Source organism: Crinia signifera, chromosome 1, assembly GCF_055691185.1.
Source record: "Crinia signifera chromosome 1, ASM5569118v1, whole genome shotgun sequence".
NCBI lineage: Eukaryota > Metazoa > Chordata > Amphibia > Anura > Myobatrachidae > Crinia > Crinia signifera.
This window is the reverse complement of record NC_139217.1, coordinates 333,668,927-333,676,096: the sequence shown is the minus strand read 5'-3', so window position 1 is coordinate 333,676,096 and position 7,170 is coordinate 333,668,927.

Here is a 7,170-nt window from a genome sequence, read left to right as displayed (position 1 = left end):
TGTATATGTTATTATATTCCGGGCTGTGCCATTGCCCGTTGAATATGGCTCTGCTTTATCCAGAAAAAGCCATGTTGCTCTCTGATTGCTGTCATATTTCTGCCCACACTTTGGAGTAAGTCAGTCACCAAAGTTCTTTAGAATAGGTATTTAGGGACTTAGGGGGAGATGTATCAAGCAGTGAAAAGAGAGTAGACCAGGAGCGAAGTTGCCCAAAACAGCCAATAGGCTTCTGCCTATCATTTTTAACGAATGTCATTTATAAATGTCACCTAAAAGCTGATTGGTTGATATGGGCAATTTCTCCACTGGTCCACTTCTCCACTCTTTTCACTGGGTGATACATCTCTCCCTTAATTAAAAATGGTTGAATTTCTGTGATGCCAAGCTCTTTATGAGCCCTACACACGGAGCAATATTCAGCCACTTTCTGAGCGATTTTACATATCTTTACTAAGTCGCTCAGAAAATGGTTAAATATCGCTGTGTGTGTGTGTAGCCGGGGCCACAATGTAGAACAGACCTACTGGGTAAATTCATTGTGGTCACTCGGAAGGCTCTGCACATCTCCGCATGTGTAGTGGGCTTCTGAGCGATCACTGTAGTCTCCCGAGGAAGCCGCAGAGCTGCACTCACCCGCATCCCAGATCCGCACCGCCTCAGCCCGCAGGCAATTTGCGCTTACATCCTGCTGACTGTGACACTCACACAGCCAGGCGCACTTGTGGCTTAGGCCAGGTACTGCTCTCAGCGGCAGCAGTGGTCCAGGTCCCCAGGGATGGCTCTCTGGGTCCCCCTCATTGGTGGCAGCATCGGTCCGGGTCCACCTCATCCATCGGCAGCAACGCGGAAAGGAAAAATAAATAAATGTCAAAATGGCCGCTGCCAGCCAATTACGGCTCTCTGTGTCATCACCCCACCCCCTAGAGCTGGCTATATTAGCCAGCTCGAGAGGAGGGGCAGGTAGTCTGTGAAGGAGGAGCATAGAAGAGCGCCTGAAGACCTAGTTCTGGTGGCCTTCTAAGCTCTTTTGCATGAACGCTGCCCCCTTGTGAACACAGATGAAGATGACGAAGCCCTTGGAGGTGGCAGCCATACAAAAGCTTAAAAGGCCACCGCCCCCAGGTGAAGACACAGCAGAAGCCCTGAAAGGATGGGGGCCCACCTGGGTGAAGAAAGAAGAACCAGTTGAATCAAATATTTTAAAACCTGTGTCTGTGTTTTTATTTAATATTTCCTTTACAAGGGGGCCTTTAACGCCCCACATGCTGGTAGCTGTGGTTCTCTCAAGTACCAGCATGTGGGGCAGACTTGCTGGGACATGTAGTCCTACTGTACAGGACAATATTACTGTTTAAAACCAGCTATCAACCCTGCACCCACCGCCCAGGGGGGCGGGGGATAGCCCCAAGCTTCAGCCCAGGCCTGGGGTGCCCTGCAGAGGGGGGACCCCTTTATTTGGGGGGGATCCCCACCTCCCCAAAAACTCCCAGCCTAGGCTGACTAGTAAGGGTGGGTAATGCTTTGGCCATGAGACCCTGTCAGGCATGTCCCCTGGCTATGGCATTACACCCCCTGCTAGTGGAGCCTGGTGCTGGTCCTTAAAATACCAGGGACCCCCACTCATTTTGTCCCCCTTATTTTGGAAACCAGGGATGGACATGAGCCTGGTGCTGGTACCTAAAATATAGGGGACCCCCACTCACTTTGTCCCCTGTATTTTGGGGACCAGGGCCAGCTTAAGAGCCTGGTGCTGGTCCCCAAATTATTGGAAACACACACTCAGTTTGCCCCCCATATTTTGGGAATATGGGCCAGCTCCAAAAGGTGAAAATATGGGGAACCCTACTTATTTTTTTCCTGCTAAAAACGGCTTTCTGCTAAACAGGATATATAATGCAACGTTGCGGGTCACAATCACCCTGTCTTCAGGAGGAACCACGTACCTATATTCCATGTAGAGAGAAAGAGATGGAGGGCACAGTCAATTTTTGTAAAAGGTAAACACTTTAATTAGCACACATACATACATACATCTCAAAAAAATATGCGTTCAGCCGCGCATGAAAGTCCAGTGCCTCCGGAAAGCTTCTATCACAGTCTCGCATCTGCCAACAGCAGGATCGGCTTCCTGCACCAAGCGACAAGCGATTTAGCGTCAGAACGTCCTCTAGCCATTCCCAGCGAGTTTGCGATCGACTTGGTCAGGGGATATATATGCATATAGTGAGAAGAACCGCACTCACTTTGTATTCCCTGAAAGGCAGGGGAAGGACACTATAGCACCAACTTTTATATGCGTGGTGGGAGGACACAGTAGCACCAATCTCTGAAGTCGCCTGAACACTTTCTGAGAGATTTTAGCTCAAGGGAAATCTCTCGTGCTGAATCTCCCATTATGAATCTCTGGCACAAATCACTCTGTGTGTCGGGCCCATTACACACGGGCATCCCCTGCACCATGGCTTAACCGTTATGGGCCACCCTGCAGCCATCCTCGTTGCTTTTCTAATCCTCTATCTGCGCGGATAAGACAATTAAGATCAGATAAACGACAACGACAAATTTAATAAAACTAGACCCTACCCTTCGGTGTGTTATTATCTAATGTTAGAACACAATGCTCAGAAGGACTGTATTGGTTAAATCCTCACAGAGAAAGGTGTGACCACACTAAGCTAATGGGCATTGAGAATCCTGTCATCCAATATCAATGGCGCGCACACTGCCCTACTCTGTGACCCCATTAGAACAGGCGCTGTTATTTTCTTGAAGGTCTCTTTTGGCAAGCATGTACACAGAATTATTACTCATCATTTGTCATAATACCTATGAGTCTCCACTTCAATAATCCCAGATGGAGCTCTCCACCACCCACTCTTTACTTAGCTGTAATCACCCAAATGCGGACATTTAGTCTCTGAGACTGTGCTTTTGGCATGTAATTAGGCAGTGCGCAAAACAGTATTTGATTCATTTAATTTCCTTTGAGTGGGCTATATTAGGAGTGTTTGATATCAAGCAACAGATTGCATGGGAAGCTAAAAATGGCTACTTGCAATAAGTATGCCACTGTATGGTAATGCCATGGACATTCAAGCATCTCTGTGGTTACATTGCCGCCAATGCGAGTGGAATCCTGTCTTTCTGCATATTCTCTGCCATCAGTATGCCCGCTGTCGATAGCTCACTCCCCTTATAGTGTATTTCGAAATAGCTATTCCAATCTGCATTCATAAACGTTTGCAACGTACCACTTGGTACCATTTACTACTATAGCAGAAGATCCCGGTGATGTCAGTTTTCAAGGTGCATCGCCACTTACTAACACTTCCTGGATTCTGTTGTTTCCCCATAATTTTTCTAGAGATAGAGCATCCCAAACCACAGCTGGGCTAGAGGTAGGCATACAACCATTAAATGAATCAAATACTGTTTTGCGCACTGCCTAATTACATGCCAAAAGCACAACAAGGGTGTTTGAGCAATGTCCTAAGGCCATGGCCACTATTAACAATTAGAATAATTAATTAATTGTCTTAATCAGAGTTGAAAGGCAAGATTTGCAGGTCCATATATGTGAAGGGTATGCCACCGTGCACGGGCGTACGCTCACTCTGACGATCGGTGACACACGCTGAGTTTTCCATTGAAAAAAGGCGAGACCCGTCCGTGCACTGTGGCGTATGCTCAGATATACGTAAGATGTCGGTGGGAAAACGGACGAGACCCGTCCGTATACGGGGGCGATTTTGTCCAAAATCGCGGGAAATATGGTCGCTGAGCGACCATATTGGCCGCAATGGGAGTGTGCACCGGCGATATATCGCTGGGTGCGGGCTCCCGTTTTTGCCCCTGTGGTGATCGCTGGTCGCAGGAACATGCTCCTGCGACCAGCTGATTACCACTGCCGGGCTCCCCCGGGCAGTTTCTTTTTCATCAGCGACCATCTCTGGTCGCTGATGAACAGGAGAAACTGAGCAATATATTGCTCAGCCATATATTGCTCAGCAATATATGGCTGAGCAATATATCTCCCCCGTGTGTACACAGCATTAGATGTGGTTTATGTGTATTTTTCCACTAAAAAAAACAGGTATGTTTGTGTTACAGTGAAAAAGTTGACACATGTTGACTTTTGTTAATTGAGTGTCCTGCTTTTTAAAGTATATAAAAACACTTACTGAATGGGTGTAGATGGTTATAAAATAACTACCTTGCCATATATAAGCAGGTCTTAGAATGATTTTTACCTACAATTAAACCAACCTTTACACGTAGAGAAGTGTTGAAAGATATGCTTCCAATGTGTTTGAGTGCTGTGTGTGGCTTGCAGGTAGTGAAATAATAGTTTTCACTTAATAGGCTTCCGCATTGCTTATTACATTCAGGTGTATGTGTTTGAGTAGTAATCAGCGTTAATTAGCAGACCCAGGCGTCCGCTGTCATACAGTATCTCTAGGGGTGGTCTGGAGCTATCTTTGACGTCTGCCTGTTTTTGGGCCAAAATGCACGGTGCGTTCGCCGCTCGAGCGGTTGTAGCACCGTACATTTTTGGTGCACACCCCCGTGTACGCCCATGTTTACGCCCAGTTTCCCTCATTATTCCGGCCGCTCCCCTAAAAACGCCCACATGCCGCCCACAATGACCGTACTCTTGCGGACAGGTTTTTTCGCACGGAGAGACCCGTCCGTGAGCGGTGTGAGGTCGCCGCACCTGCGCATTGCGAAAGCTACACATGCTTAGATGGAAAAAAAAATCGATCCGCCCGATTACGGTCCCACCGTAGCGAGCAGAATAAGGTGCTAAGGTGCTATGTCGGGGTCGCCCACAAGGGAGAATAGTCCCTGTCAGTTGGGATACCAACTGTTTGCCAATTACCGGTTGGGATTCCGAAGTCGGTATACTGGCCTTCGGAATTCTCAACTGTTGGAGCCTCATCCGGCACCCAAAGAGAACAATGCTCACAGCAGCAAGGTGAAAACCAACTGAATAGCATTTCTGGCAGCTAGACTACCTGAGCCAAAAAAACATTAAGCAGTTTCAGGCCATAAGAGGGTTAAGCATGGACAGGATGTTTAATACACATGTGGAGTTTAAAAAAAAAGATAAAATAAATAATATTTCCACTAAATGATAACAAATGACTCACAGTCAGACAAAGAAAGTGTGGATTAGGTTAATGCAGAGGAAGAATATGGGCAGCCTGCGTCTTTTTTTTTCTAGCAGCTTATGTGCGGAAACTTTAGCAGACCACACATACACACACATGGGAGGATAACTCCTAAAAACATACTGTACAACAATATAACGTGTTGTTTTAGTGTGTGTGTGTGTATATATATATATATATATATATATACACACACAACTGAAAATAATGTAATTTCTGAAAAGGATGGACATGTATGTGGTGATATTATTGATTGATTCATTATATGAATAAGTGGGATTTCATAGTGTGTTGCTCCCTTCAGTGAGTGCGGGCGAACTAAAGGCATTATTTGTAATAAGACCCTTACCTGTATGGGTTCTCTTATGGTTTTCCTAGTTCTGTCTCAGTTTTCCATTCATTATTGTTAGGCAGAAAGCATGTAGCCATGTCTTTGAAGTCCCCGGCTATTCACCACGAATGGTGGATCAAAATACAGCCTAGTCCTATATGAGGTCAGCAGGGCCTATACACCCCACTGTTTGTGAATGATTTGCAAATTGTAGCAGATACTTTTTTTTACTTTGTTTCTGAAATGTTTAAATGTTTGGAAACCTTTTGTGTAAAATGCAGTTTAATGCACATGATTTATTTCAGGGACTTATTAACTGGGCCTTGGCCTCACAAAGGGTCAGCACCTTACCTATGTAGAGACTGATCAGATCATATTAGTAGATCAGAGCAGCAGTCACATAGGCCCTTATTCAGATCTGATCGCAGTACAAATTTGTTCGGAAAATGGGCAAATGGGATGCGTTGAAATCTTAATTGCAGTGTAAAAATAATGCAGCCAGTATTTACCCTGCACAGAAACAAAATAACTCACCCAAATCTAACTCTTTCCCACCTGCAGTGCACATGGTTTTGCCCATTTTCCAAACAAATTTGTACTGCAATCAGATCTGAATAAGGGCAAAGTATTGTCTGTTTCAAATGGAAACTCTTAACAACAGAGTGCACATATATATTGGCGTTAGCTACTAGGAGTCATTAGCTGCAAGTTCACCCTCTCTTATGTAGGGTACACACCAAAACGATTTGGCCTCAAAACACCCGATTTAGATACAATCTCGACCGATTGTATGTAAATTGAGCATCATATTTTAGCAATGTGCCCGCAAAAATTTGAGGTCACATAGAGGGGAGAGACCCAGTGAGTCATTTGTCTAATGCCCTCCTCCCCCCCCCCCCCCTCCTCAGACTAGCCCTGACAGTTGCAGTCTATAGAACACTGTAGAAATTATTATCTATGTAACTGCCATTGTATCTTGGCGCCCGTTACGTAGTTTGCATAGTGGTGTATTGAGAATACCAATACAACACTATCCTGGCTACGTACAGTACGTAACTTACAGTACATAGTTTACGCAAGTTACGTACTTTACGTAGCCAACTTGCTCAGGAATTGCTAATACACAATGGTTCATATCCCCATTATGCACGTTATACCCCCAGTGTCCACGTGGGCATGGAGTTAAATTTATAAAGTGTGGCGAGCGCAGCGTGGCGAGCGGACGCGGATCCACGTCCCCTCACGGGGCTTGCCACGCTTCGGGCTCAGTGGCTCGCTGCGCTCGCCACACATTATAAAATTAACTCCACGCCGACGTGGACACTGGGGGTATGACGTGATTGGTGGGGATATGATTGTTTTAGTGGGTGTTGCGTGTGTGTAGTGCATTTTACTTACCCTCAACTATGTCCAGCACCAGCGTTTCCCTCTTCTGGGCCGCAGTCGTGTCCTCCATGACACTCCCCGGCGGCAGCACACTACGCAAATAGCGTAGTGCCGCTGGGGAAGCAGGGAAAGCATGTGATGCTCCCCCAGTGGCAGTACGCTGAATTACATACGCCCGCCCTTCACCGTCGGGCTGATGTGCCGCCCGCCCTTCAGCGCCCCACCGCCTGCCCTTCACCGCCAGGCTTCTGTGCCGCATGTCCTTCACTGCCCCGCCGC